The sequence below is a fragment of the Sorex fumeus genome, unplaced genomic scaffold (assembly GCF_029834395.1).
Source record: "Sorex fumeus unplaced genomic scaffold, SorFum_2.1 ptg000086l, whole genome shotgun sequence".
Classification (NCBI taxonomy): domain Eukaryota; kingdom Metazoa; phylum Chordata; class Mammalia; order Eulipotyphla; family Soricidae; genus Sorex; species Sorex fumeus.
This window is the reverse complement of record NW_026606143.1, coordinates 4,522,698-4,536,777: the sequence shown is the minus strand read 5'-3', so window position 1 is coordinate 4,536,777 and position 14,080 is coordinate 4,522,698.

The window sequence follows — 14,080 nt, the reverse complement described above, 5'->3', positions numbered from 1 at the left end:
CACGGAAGCCCAGCTCTGGGAAACAAAGCTGAACGGTTGCTATTCCAAACGGGTACTGCATGCCCCCAAGTGCATGGGACCCTCTCTGCGCATGCACAGCTAGCTCCATCTCCTAGATAGCCGGTTTTCTGCCCTCATCTGCGCGGGACGGACACGGAGGCCCAGCTCTGGTCATCCAAGCTGAATGGCTCCTATTCCTACCAGGTCCAGCCCACCCCCAAGGGCCTGGGACCCTCTCTGCACATGCACAGCTAGCTTGTTCTCCTAGAAAGCCGGTATACTGCCTGGATCTCCGAGGGACGGGCACGGAGCCCCATCCCTGGGCAACAAAACAGAACGGCTCGTATTCCATCAAGGCACAGCCCGCCCCCAAGGGCCTGGGACCCTCTCTGGGCATGCACAGCTCGCTCCATCTCCTAGAAAGCCAGTTTTCTGCCCTGATCTGCGCGGGAAGGACACGGAGGCCCAGCTCTGGGATACCAAGCTGAAAGGCTCCTATTCCAACCGGGTACAGTCTGCCCCCAAGGGCCTGGGACCCTCTGTATGCATGCAAAGCTAGATCCATCTCTTACAAAGCCGGAATTCTGCCCTGATCTCCGCGGGACAGGCATGGACGCCCAACTCTGGGCAACTAAGCTGAACGTCTCCTATTCCAACCAGGCACAGACAGCCCCCAATAGCCTGGGAACCTCTCTGCGCATGCACAGCTAGCTGCATCTCCTAGAAAGCCGGTTTTCTGCCGTGATCTGTGCGGGATGGGCACGCAGGCCCAGCTCTGGGCAACAAAGAAGAATGCCTCTTATATATACCAGGTCCAGCCCACCACCAAGGGCCTGGGTCCCTCTCTGCGCATGCACAGCTAGCTCCATCTCCAGGAAAGCCGGTTTTCTGCCCTGATCTGCGCGGGACTGGCACGGAAGCCCAGCTCTGGCAATCAAGCTGAAAGGTTGCTATTCCAACCGGGTACCGCACGCCCCCAAGGGCATGGGACTCTCTCTGCGCATGCACAGCTAGCTCCATCTCCTAGAAAGCCGGTTTTCTGCCCTGATCTGCGCGGGAAGGGCACGGAGGCCCAGCTCTGGGATACCAAGCTGAACGGCTCCTATTCCAACCAGATACCGCCCGCCCCCAAGGGCCTGGGACCCTCTGCACATGCACAGCTAGATCCATCTCGTAGAAAGCGGCTTTTCTGTCCTGATCTGTGTGGGACGGGCACGGAGGCCGTGCTCTGGGCAACCAAGCTGAACGGCTCCTATTCCAACCAGGTACAGCCTGCCCCCAAGGGCCTGGGACAATCTCTGCGCATGCAGAGCCTAGCTCCATCTACTAGAAAGCCTGTTTTCTGTCCTGATCTGCGCGGGATGGGTACGGAGCCCCAGCTCTGTGCAACGAAGCTGAACGGCTCCTATGGCAAGCAGGTGCAGCCCACCCCGAAGGCTCTGGGACCCTCTCTACGTATGCACAGCTAGCTCCATCTCCTAGAGAGCCGGTTTTCTGCCCTGATCTGCGCGGGAGAGGCATGGAGGCCCAACTTGGGGCAATTAAGCTGAACGGCTCCTATTCTAACCAGGTACAGCCCGCCCCCAAGGGCCTGGGAACCTCTCTGCGGATGCACAGCTAGCTCCATTTCTTAGAAAGTCAGTTTTCTGCCCTGATCTGTGCAGGACGGGCACGTAGGCCCAGCTCTGGGCAAACAACCTGAACGGCTCCTATATCAAACAGGTACAGCCGGCACCCACGTGCCTGGGTCACTCTCTGGCATACACAGCTAGCTCCATTTCCTAGAAAGCCGGTTTTCTGCCCTGATCTGCGCGGGACGGGCACGGAGGCCCACCCTTGGGCAACCAAGCTATACGGCTCCTATTCCAACCAGGTACAGCCCACCCACAAGCTCCTGGGACCCTCTCTGTGAATGCACAGCTAGCTCCATCTCCTAGAAAGATGGTTTTCTGCCCTGATCTGAGCGGGATGGGCACGGAGTAACAGCTCTGGGCAACCAAGCTGAACTGCTCCTATATCAACCAGCTATAGCCTGCAACCAAGGGCCTGGGTACTTCTCTGCATATACACAGCTAGCTCCATCTCCTAGAAAGCCGGTTTTCTGCCCTGATCTGCGCGGGACGGGCAAGGAGGACCAGCTCTGGGCAACCAAGCTGAACGGCTTGTATTCAAACAAATACCGCCCGCCCCCAAGGGCCTAAGACCCTATCTGCGCATGCACACCTCGCTCCATCTCCTAGAAAGCCAGTTTTCTGCCCTGATCTGTGCGGGACGGGCACGGAGGCCCAGCTCTGGGCTGCCAAGCTGAACGGCTCCTATATCAAAAAGGTACAGCCCGCCCCTAGGGCCTGAGACTCTCTTTGCTCATGAACAGCTAGCTCCATATCCTAGAAAGCCGCTTTTCTTCCCTGATCTGCGCGGGACGGTTACGGAGGCCTTGCTCAGTGCAACCAAGCTGAACGGCTCCTATTCCAACCAGGCACAGACAGCCCCCAATAGCCTGGGACCCTCTCTGCGCATGCACAGCTAGCAGCATCTCCTAGAAAGCCGGTTTTCTGCCATGATCTGTGCAGGACGGGCACGCAGGCCCAGCTCTGGGCAACCAAGAAGAACACCTCTTATATTTACCAGGTCCAGCCCGCCCCCAAGTGTCTGGGACCCTCTCTGCGCATGCACAGCTAGCTTGTTCTCCTAGAAAGCCGGTATACTGCCTGGATCTCTGAGGGACGGGCACGGAGCCCCAGCTCTGGGCAACCAAGCAGAACGGCTCATATTTCAACAAGGTACAGCCCGCCCCCAAGGGCCTAAGACCCTATCTGCGCATGCACACCTCGCTCCATCTCCTAGAAAGCCGGTTTTCTGCCCTGATCTGCGCGGGACGGGCAAGGAGGACCAGCTCTGGGCAACCAAGCTGAACGGCTTGTATTCAAACAAATACCGCCCGCCCCCAAGGGCCTAAGACCCTATCTGCGCATGCACACCTCGCTCCATCTCCTAGAAAGCCAGTTTTCTGCCCTGATCTGCGCGGGACGGGCACGGAGGCCCAGCTCTGGGCTGCCAAGCTGAACGGCTCCTATATCAAAAAGGTACAGCCCGCCCCTAGGGCCTGAGACCTTCTTTGCTCATGAACAGCTAGCTCCATATTCTAGAAAGCCGCTTTTCTTCCCTGATCTGCGCGGGACGGTTACGGAGGCCTTGCTCAGTGCAACCAAGCTGAACGGCTCCTATTCCAACCAGGCACAGACAGCCCCCAATAGCCTGGGACCCTCTCTGCGCATGCACAGCTAGCAGCATCTCCTAGAAAGCCGGTTTTCTGCCGTGATCTGTGCAGGACGGGCACGCAGGCCCAGCTCTGGGCAACCAAGAAGAACGCCTCTTATATTTACCAGGTCCAGCCCGCCCCCAAGTGTCTGGGACCCTCTCTGCGCATGCACAGCTAGCTTGTTCTCCTAGAAAGCCGGTATACTGCCTGGATCTCCGAGGGACGGGCACGGAGCCCCAGCTCTGGGCAACCAAGCAGAACGGCTCATATTTCAACAAGGTACAGCCCGCCCCCAAGGGCCTAAAACCCTATCTGGGCATGCACAGCTCGCTCCATCTCCTAGAAAGCCGGTTTTCTGCCCTGATCTGCGCGGGAAAGGCACGGAGGCCCAGATCTGGGATACCAAGCTGAACGGCTCCTATTCCAACCAGGTGCAGTTGCCCCCAAGGGCCTGGGACCCTTTGTACGCATGCAAAGCTAGATCCATCTCTTAGAAAGCCAGAATTCTGCCCGGATCTGCGCGGACGGGCACCGAGGCCCAGCTCTGGGCAACCAAGCTGAAATGCTCCTATTCCAACAATGTACAGCCGGCCCCCAAAGGCCTGGGACACAATCTGCTGATGCACAGCTAGCCCCATCTCCTAGAAAGCCAGTTTTTTGCCCTGATCTGCGTGGGATGGGCACGGAGGACCAGGTCTGGGCAACCAAGATGAACGGCTCTTTTTCCAACCAGGTACAGCCTGCCCCCAAGGGCCTGGGACCCTCTCTGCGCATGCACAGCTAGCCCCATCTCCTATAAAGCTGGTTTTCTGCCCTGATCAGCGAGGGTCGGACACGGAGGCCCAGCTCTGGGCAACCAAGCTGAACGGCTCCTATATCAACCAGGTACGAGGGACGGGTACGGAGTCCCCCGACCCACCTGGACGGGAGAAGCCGACGGACTGGAGGAGAGGACCCGACGGACTGGTGGTCGGTCCCCCTGAGATGGACGGGCACTTTCCCCACTTGGCTTCAGGAGGGAATCTGAGGCGCGGCTGGGGGAGCAGGAGCACTTCCCGGCTGGACATCCACTACCCACCTGTGGGGGAGGAGCCGACAGACTAGTGGTCGGTCCCCCGGAGATGGACGGGCACTTTCCCCACTGGGGATAAAGCGGGAAACTGAGGCTTGGCTGCGGGGTCAGGAGCACTTCCTGGCTGGACGCCCCCCACCCACCTGGGGGGGAGGAGCCGATGGACTGGTTGTCGGTTCCCTGGAGATGGACGGGCACTTTCATCACTGGGCCTCACGCTGGAATCTGAGCTGCGGTTGGGGGGGCAGGAGCACTTCCAGGCTGGACGCCCCCGACCCACCAGGGTGGAGGAGCCAACGGACTGGAGGGGAGGAGCCGGAGCACTGGTGGTCGGTCCCCCTGAGATGGACGGGCACATTCCCCACTTGGCTTCAGTCGGGAATCTGAGGTGCGGCTTGGGAGGCAGGAGCACTTCCCGGCTGGACAACCACGACTCACCTGGGGGGGAGGAGCCGACAGACTGGAAGGGAGGAGCCGACAGACTGCTGGTCGGTCCCCCTGAGATGGACTGGCATTTTCCCCACTGGGTTTCAAGCGTGTATCTGAGCGGCGGTTGGGGGGGCAGGAGCACTTCCCGGCTGAACACCCACGACCCAACAGGAGGGGAGAAGCCGACGGACAGGAGGGGAGGAGCCGACGGACTCCTGGTCGGTCCCCGGGGATGGAAAGGTCACTTTCCCCACTGGGCTTCAGGCGGGAATCTGAAGCGTGGCTTGGGGGGGAAGGACCACTTTGCGGCTGGACGCCCACGACCGACCTGGAAGGGAAGAGCCGATGGACTGGAGGGGAGATGCCGAGAGACTGCTGGTCGGTCCCCCGGAGTTGGATGGGAACTTTCCCCACTGGGCTTCAGTCGGGAATCTGAGGTGCGGCTGGGGTGGCAGGAGCAATTCCCGGCTGGGCACCCATGACCCACCTAGGGGGGAGGAGCCGACATATTGGTGGTCGGTCCCCTAGAGATGGACGGGCACTTTCCCCACTGGGCTTCAGGCGGGAATATGAGGCGCGGCTAGGGGGGCAGGAGCACTTCCAGGCTGGACGCCCACGACCTACCTGGAGGGGAGGAGCCGACGGACTGGTTGTCCGTCCCCCGGAGATGGACGGGCACTTTCCACACTGGGCTTCAGGGGGGTATCTGAGGCGCGGCTGGGGGGGCAGTAGCACTTCCAGGCTGGACGCCCATGACCCACCTGGAGGGGAGGAGCCGACGGACTGGAGGGGAGGAGCCGACGGACTGGTGGTCGGTCCACCGGAGTTGGACGGGCACTTTCCCCACTGGGCTTCCGGCAGGAATCTGAGGCGCGGCTGGGGGGCAGGAGCACTTGCCGCCTGGACACCCACGACCCACCTGTGGGGGAGGAGCCGACAGACTGGTGGTCAGTCCCACAGGGATGGACGGGCACTTTTCCCACTGGGCTTCAGGCGGGAATCTGAGGCGCGGCTGGGGGGGCAGGAGCACATCCCGGCTGGACGCCCCCGACTCAACTCGGGGGGAGGAGTCGACGGACCAGAGGGGAGGAGCTGACAGACTGGTGACCGGTCCTCCGGTTATGGAAGGGCACTTTCCCCACTGGGCTTCAGGCAGGAATCTGAGGCGCGGCTGGGGGGGAGGAGCACTTGCAGGCTGGACGCCCACGACCCACCTGGAGGGGAGGAGCCGACGGACTGGAGGGGAGGAGCCGACGGACTGGTGGTCGGTCCCGCTGAGATGGACGGGCAATTTCCCCACTCGGCTTCAGGCGGAAATATGAGGCGCAGGTGGGGAGCCAGGAGCACTTCCAGGCTGGACGCCCACGACCCACTTGGAGGGGAGGAGCCGACGGACTGGAGGGGAGGAGCCGACGGACTGGTGGTCAGTCCTCCAGATATGGACGGGCACTTTCCACACTTGGCTTCAGGCGTGAAACTGAGGCGTGCCTGGGGGGGCAGGAGCACTTCCGTCTGGACACCCAGGACCCACCTGGGGGGGAGGAGCCGACAGACTGGTGGTCGGTCCCCCAGAGATGGACGGGCACTTTCCCCAGTGGGCTTCAGGCAGGAATCTGAGGCACGGCTGGGGGGGCAGTAGCAATTCCCGGCTGGAGGCCACCAACCCACCTGGAGGGGAGGAGCCGACAGACTGGTGGTCGGTCCCCCTGAGATGGACGGGCTCTTTCCCCAGTGGGCTTCAGGCGGGAATCGGAGGCACAGCTGGGGGGGCAGGAACAATACCCGGCTGGACACCCACGACCCACCTGGGGGGGATGATCCGACAGACTGTTGGTCGCTCCCTCAGTGATGGACAGGCACTTTCCCCACTGGGCTTCAGGCAGGAATCTAAGGCACGGGTGGCGGGGCAGGAGCAGTTCCCGGCTGATCACCCATGACCCCCCTGGGGGGGAGAAGCCGACAGACTGGTGGTTGCTCCCCCAGAGATGGACAGGCACTTTCCCCCACTGGTCTTTTGGCGGGAATCTGAGGCACGGCTGGGGGGGCAGGAGCACTTCCCGGCTGGAATCCCCGACCCACATGGAGTGGAGGACACGACGGACTGGTGGTCAGTTCCCCGGAGATGGGCGGGCTCTTTCCCCACTGGGCATAAGGCGGGAATCTGATTCATGGCTGGGGGGGCAGGAGTACTTCCTGGCTGGACGCCCAAGACCTACCTGGAGGGGAGGAGCCGACGGACTGGAGGGGAGGAGCCGATGGAATTGTGGTCGGTCCCCCGGAGACGGACGGGCACTTTCCCCGCTGGGCTTCAGGCCAGAATCTGAGGCGCGACTGGGGGGGCAGGAGCACTTCCAGGCTGGATGTCCAAGACCCACCCGGGGGGGAGGATCCGACGGACAAGTTTTCCGTTCCCTGGAGATGGACAGGCACTTTCCATGCAGGGCTTCAGGTGGGTATCTGAGGCGTGGCTGGGGGGGGCAGTAGAACTTCCAGGCTGGACGCCCACGACTCACCTGGATGGGAGGAGCTGACGGACTGGAGGGGAGGAGCCGACGGACTGGTGGTTGGTACCCTGGAGATGGACGGGCACATTCCCACAGGGCTTCAGGTGGGAATCTGAGGCGCGACTGGGGGGGCAGGAGCACTTCCCGGCTGGTCACCCACGACCCATCTGGGGGGGAAGAGCCGACAGACTGATGGTCGCTCCCCCAGAGATGGATGGCCACTTTCACCACAAGGCTTCAGGCGGGAATCTGAGGCGCTGATGAGGGGGCAGGAGCAGTTCCCCGCTGGACGTCCCTGACCCACCTGGAGGGGAGGAACCACAGGACTGGTGGTCTGTCCCCCGGAGATGGAAGGGCACATTCCCCGCTGGGCTTCAGGCCGGAATCTGAGGCGCGTCTGTTGGGGCAGGAGCACTTCCAGGCTGGATGTCCACGACCCACCTGGGGGGGAGGATCCGACGAACTGGTTGTCTGTCCCCCGGAGATGGACGGGCACTTTCCCCACTGGGCTTCAGGCGGGAATCTGAGGCACGGCTGGGGGGGCAGGGGGGGGCAGGAGCATTTCCCGGCTGGATGCCCCCGACCCACATGGAGGGGAGGATACGAAAGAGTGGTGGTCGGTCACCCGGAGATGGACGGGCACTTTCCCCACTGTGCTACAGGGGGAAAACTGAGGCGCGGCAAGGCTGGCTGGAGTACGTCCAGACTGGACACCCAAGACCCACCTGGAGGGGAGGAGCCGATGGAAGGGAGGGGAGGAGCCGACAGACTGCTGGTTGGTCCCCTGGAGATGGACGGGCACTTTCCTCGCTGGGCTTCAGGCGGGAATCTGAGGCATGGCTGGGGGGGCAGGAGCACTTCCCGTCTGGACACCCCCGACCCACCTGGGGTGGAAGAGCCGACAGAATGATGGTCGGTCCCCCCGAGATGGACGAGCACTTTCCCCACTGGGCTTCATGCGGGAATCTGAGGCGCTTTTAGGGGGTAGGAGCACTTCCAGGCTGACACCCACGACCCACCTTGGGGGGAGGAGCCGACGGAATGAAGGGGAAGACCGAGGGACTGGTGGTCAGTCCTACGGAGATGGACTGGCACTTTCCCCACTGGGCTTCGGACGGAAATCTTAGGCGCGGCTTAGGGGGCAGGAGCACTTCCAGGTTGGACGCTCACGACCCACCTGGGGGGGAGGAGCCAATTGACTTGTAGTCAGTTCCCCAGAGATGGACGGGCACTTTCCCCATTGGACTGTAGGTGGGAATCTGAGGCACGACTGGCGGGGCAGTAGCACTTCCCGGCTGGACGCCCACGACCCACCTGGTGGGGAGGAGCTGATGTACTGGTGGTCGGTCCCCGAGATGGATGGGCCATTTCCCCACTGGGATACAGGCAGGAATCTGAGGCGTGGCTGGGGGGGCAGGAGCACTTCCCTGCTGGACTCCCCTGACCCACTTGGAGGGGAGGAGCCGACGGACTGGAGGGGAGGAGCCGATGGACTGGTGGTTGGTACCCCGGAGATGGACGGACACTTTCCCACAGGGCTTCAGGTGGGAATTTGAGGCACGACTGGGGGGGCAATAGCACTTCCCGGCTGGTCACCCCCGACCCATCTGGGGGGGAAGAGCCGACAGACTGATGGTCGCTCGCCCAGAGATGGATGGCCTCTTTCACCACAAGGCTTCAGGCAGGAATCTGAGGCGCTGCTGAGGGGGCAGGAGCAGTTCCCGGCTGGAGTCCCTGACCCACCTGGAGAGGAGGAACCACAGGACTGGTGGTCTGTCCCCCGGAGATGGAAGGACACATTCTCTGCTGGGCTTCAGGCCAGAATCTGAGGCGCGGCTGTTGGGGCAGGAGCACTTCCAGGCTGGATGTCCACGACCCACCTGGGGGGGAGGAACCGACGGACTGGTTGTCCGTCCCCCGGAGATAGACGGGCACTTTCCATACTGGGCTTCAGGCGGGAATCTGAGGCGTGGCTGGGGGGGCAGAAGCACTTCCAGGCTGGTCGCCCACGACCCACCTGGAGGGGAGGAGACGACGGACTGGAGAGGAGGAGCTGACGGAATGGTGGTCGGTTCTCCTGAGATGGACGGGCACTTCCCCAACTGGACTTCAGGCAGGAATCTGAGGCGTGGCTGGGGTGCAGGAGCACTTCCCTGCTGGACTCCCCCGACCCACTTGGAGGGGAGGAGCCAATGGACTGGAGGGGAGGAGCCGACAAACTGGTGGGCGGTCCCCCGGAGATTGATGGGCACTTTCCCCACTGGGCTTCAGGCTGGAATCTGAGGCGCGGCGGGGGGGGGGGGGATGGAGCAATTCCCAGCTGGACACCCATGACCCACCTGGGGGGGGAGGAGCCGACAGACTGGTGGTCAGTCCCCCAGAGATGGACGGGCACTTTCCCCACTGGGCTTCAGGCTGGAATCAGAGGTGCGGCTAGGGGGGCAGGAGCACTTCCCGGCTGGACACCCACAACTCACCTGGGGGGGCAGAGCCAACAGACTGGTAGTTGGTCCCCCAGAGATGGACGGGCACTTTCCTCACTGGGCTTCAGGCAGGAATCTGAGGCGCGGCTGGGGGGGCAGGACCACTTCGCGGCTGGACGCCCACCACCCACCTGAAAAGGAGGAGCCTAAGAACTAGAGGGGAGGAGCCGACAGTCTGCTGGTTGGTCCCCCGGAGATGGACGGGCACTTTCCCCACTGGGCTTCAGGAAGGAATGTGAGACGTGGCGGGGGGGGGGGGGGCAGGAGCACTTCCCGGCTGGACGCCCACGACCCACCTGGGGGGGAGGAGCCGATTGACTGGAGGGGAAGACCGAGGCACTGGTGGTCAGTCCCCCGGAGATGAACTGGCACTTTCCCCACTGGGCTTCAGGCGGAAATCTGAGGCACGGCTGGGGGGCAGGAGCACTTCGAGTCTGGAAGCCCATGACCCACCTGGGGGGGAGGAGCCGATTGACTGGTGGTCAGTCCTCCAGAGATGGACGGGAACATTCCCCACTGGGCTACAGGAGGGAATCTGAGGCGGGGCTGGGGGGCAGGAGCACTTCCCGTCTAGATGCCCTTGACCCACCTGGGGGGGAGGAGCCGACGGACTGGTGGTCGTACCCCAAGTGATTGAGGGGCACTTTCCCCACTGGGCTGCAGGTGGGAATCTGAGGCACGAATGGGGGGGCAGGAGCACTTCCAGGCTGGACGCCCTCGACCCACCTGGTGGGGAGGAGCCGATGTACTGGTGGTCTGTCCCCGAGATGGATGGGCACTTTCCCCACTGGGATTCAGGCAGGAATCTGAGGCGTGGCTGGGGGGCAGGAGCACTTCCCTGCTGGACTCCCCTTATCCACTTGGAGGGGAGGAGCCGACGGACTGGAAGGGAGGAGCCTATGGACTGGTGGTTGGTACCCCGGAGATGGACGGGCACTTTCCCACTGGGCTTCAGGTGGGAATCTGAGGCGCGACTGGGGGGGCAGGAGCACTTCCCGGCTGGTCACCCACGACCCATCTGGGGGGGAAGAGCCGACAGACTGATGGTCGCTCCCCCAGAGATGGATGGCCACTTTCACTACAAGGCTTTAGGCGCGAATCTGAGGCGCTGATGAGGGGGCAGGAGCAGTTCCCGGCTGGATGTCCCTGACCCACCTGGAGGGGAGGAACCACAGGACTGGTGGTCTGTCCCCCGGAGATGGAAGGGCACATTCCCCGCTGGGCTTCAGGCCGGAATCTGAGGCGCGTCTGTTGGGGCAGGAGCACTTTCAGGCTGGATGTCCACGACCCACCTGGGGGGGTGGATCCGACGGACTGGTTGTCCATCCCCCAGAGATGGACGGGATACTTTCCCCACTGGGCTTCAGGCGGGAATCTGAGGCACGACTGGGGGGGCAGGAGCATTTCCAGGCTGGATGCCCTCGACCCACATGGAGGGGAGGATACGACGGAGTGGTGGTCGGTCCCCCGGAGATGGACGGGCACTTTCCACACTGTGCTTCAGGGGGAAAACTGAGGCGCAGCATGGCGGGCTGGAGCACGTCCAGGCTGGACACCCAAGACCCAGCTGGAGGGGAGGAGCCGACGGAAGGGAGGGGAGGAGCCGACAGACTGGTGGTTGGTACCCTGGAGATGGCCAGGCACTTTCCCTCCTGGGCTTCAGGCGGGAATCTGAGGCGCAGCTGGTGGGGCAGGAGCACTTCCCTGCTTGACGCCCCCGACCCACCTGGAGGGGAGGAGCAGAAGAACTGGAGGGGAGGAGCCAACGTACTGGAGGTCTGTCCCCCTGAGATGGACGGGCACTTTCCCCACTGGGCTTCATGCCAGAATCTGAAGCGCGGCTGGGGGGGCAGGAGCACTTCCCGGCTGGACATCCACTACCCACCTGGGGGGGAGGAGCCGACAGACTGGTGGTCGCTCCCTCAGAGATGGACAGGCACTTTCCCCACTGGGCTTCAGGCAGGAATCTAAGGCACGGGTGGCGGGGCAGGAGCACTTCCCGCCTGATCACCCATGACCCACCTGGGGGAGAGGAGCCGACAGACTGGTGGTTGCTCCCCAGAGATGCAGGGGCACTTTCCCCACTGGGCTTTTGGCGGGAATCTGAGGCGCGGCTGGGGGGGCAGGAGCACTTCCCGGCTGGACGCCCCCAACCCACATGGAGGGGAGGAGCCGACAGACTGCTGTTCGGTCCCAGGAGATGGAAAGGGCACTTTCCCCACTGGGCTTAGGCGGGAATCTGAGGCGCGGCTGGGGGGGGGGGGGGCAGGACCACTTCACGGCTGGACGCCCACGACCGACCTGGAAGGGAGGAGCCAACGGACTGGAGGGGAGGAGCCGACAGACTGCTGGTCGGTCCCCCGGAGATGGACGGGCACTTTCCCCACTGGGCTTCAGGCGGGAATCTGAGGCGCGGCTGGGGGGGCAGGAGCACTTCCCAGCTGGACGCCCACGACCCACCTGGAGGGGACAAGCCGACGGACTTGTGGTCGGTCTCCCGGAGATGGACGGGCACTTTTCCCACTGGGTTTCAGGAGGGAAACTGAGACACGGCTGGGGGGGCAGGAGCACTTCCCGACAGGACACCCATGACCCACGTCGGGGGGGAGGAGCCGACAGACTAGTGGTCTCTCCCCCAGAGATGGACTGGCACTTTCCCTGCTGGGCTTCAGGCAGGAATCTGAGGCACAGCAGGGGGGGGGGGGGCAGGAGCACTTCCCGACTGGACTCCCAGGACCCACCTGGAGGGGAGGAGCGACGCACTGGAGGGGAGGAGCCGACGGACTGGTGGTCGGTCCCCCGGAGATGGATGGGTACTTTTCCCACTGGGCTTCAGGTGGGAAACTGAGGCGCGGCTGGGGGGGCAGGAGCACTTTCGGGCTGGTCGCCCCCGACCCACCTGGTGTGGAGGAGCCAATGGACTGGTTGTCTGTCCCCCAGAGATGGACGGGCACTTTCCCCACTGGGCTTCAGGCAGGAATCTGAGGCACGGCTGGGGGGGCAGGAGAACTTCCCCTCTGGATGCCCCCGACCCACCTGGAGGGGAGGAGCTGACGGACTGGAGGGGAGGAGCAAATGGACTGGTGGTCGTTCCCCCGGAGATGGACGGGCACATTCCCCACTGGGCTTAAGGCAGGAATCTGAGGCGCGGCTACGGGGGCAGGAGCATTTCCTGGCTGGACGCCCCCGACCCACATGGAGTGGAGGACACGACGGACTGGTGGTCGGTTCCCCGGAGATTGGCGGGCTCTTTCCCCACTGGGCATAAGGCGGGAATCTGATTCATGGCTGGGGGGGCAGGAGTACTTCCTGGCTGGAGGCCCAAGACTCACCTGGAGGGGAGGAGCCGACGGACTGGAGGGGAGGAGCCGATGGAATTGTGGTCGGTCCCCCGGAGACAGACGGGCACTTTCCCCGCTGGGCTTCAGGCCAGAATCTGAGGCGCGACTGGGGGGGCAGGAGCACTTCCAGGCTGGATGTCCAAGACCCACCCGGGGGGGAGGATCCGACGGACTAGTTTTCCGTCCCCTGGAGATGGACAGGCACTTTCCACGCAGGGCTTCAGGTGGGTATCTGAGGCGTGGCTGGGGGGGCAGTACAACTTCCAGGCTGGACGCCCACGACTCACCTGGATGGGAGGAGCTGACGGACTGGAGGGGAGGAGCCGACGGACTGGTGGTTGGTACCCCGGAGATGGACGGGCACATTCCCACAGGGCTTCAGGTGGGAATCTGAGGCGCGACTGGGGGGGCAGGAGCACTTCCCGGCTGGTCACCCACGACCCATCTGGGGGGGAAGAGCCGACAGACTGATGGTCGCTCCCCCAGAGATGGATGGCCACTTTCACCACAAGGCTTCAGGCGGGAATCTGAGGCGCTGATGAGGGGGCAGGAGCAGTTCCCGGCTGGATGTCCCTGACCCACCTGGAGGGGAGGAACCACAGGACTGGTGGTCTGTCCCCCGGAGATGGAAGGACACATTCCCCGCTGGGCTTCAGGCCGGAATCTGAGGCGCGTCTGTTGGGGCAGGAGCACTTCCAGGCTGGATGTCCACGACCCACCTGGGGGGGAGGATCCGACGAGCTGGTTGTCCGTTCCCCAGAGATGGACGGGCACTTTCCCCACTGGGCTTCAGGCGGGAATCTGAGGCACGGCTGGGGGGGCAGGAGCATTTCCCGGCTGGATGCCCCCGACCCACATGGAGGGGAGGATACGACGGAGTGGTGGTCTGTCCCCCGGAGATGAACGGGCACTTTCCACACTGTGCTTCAGGGGGAAAACTGAGGCGCGGCAGGGCGTGCTGGAGCACGTCCAGGCTGGACACCCAAGAC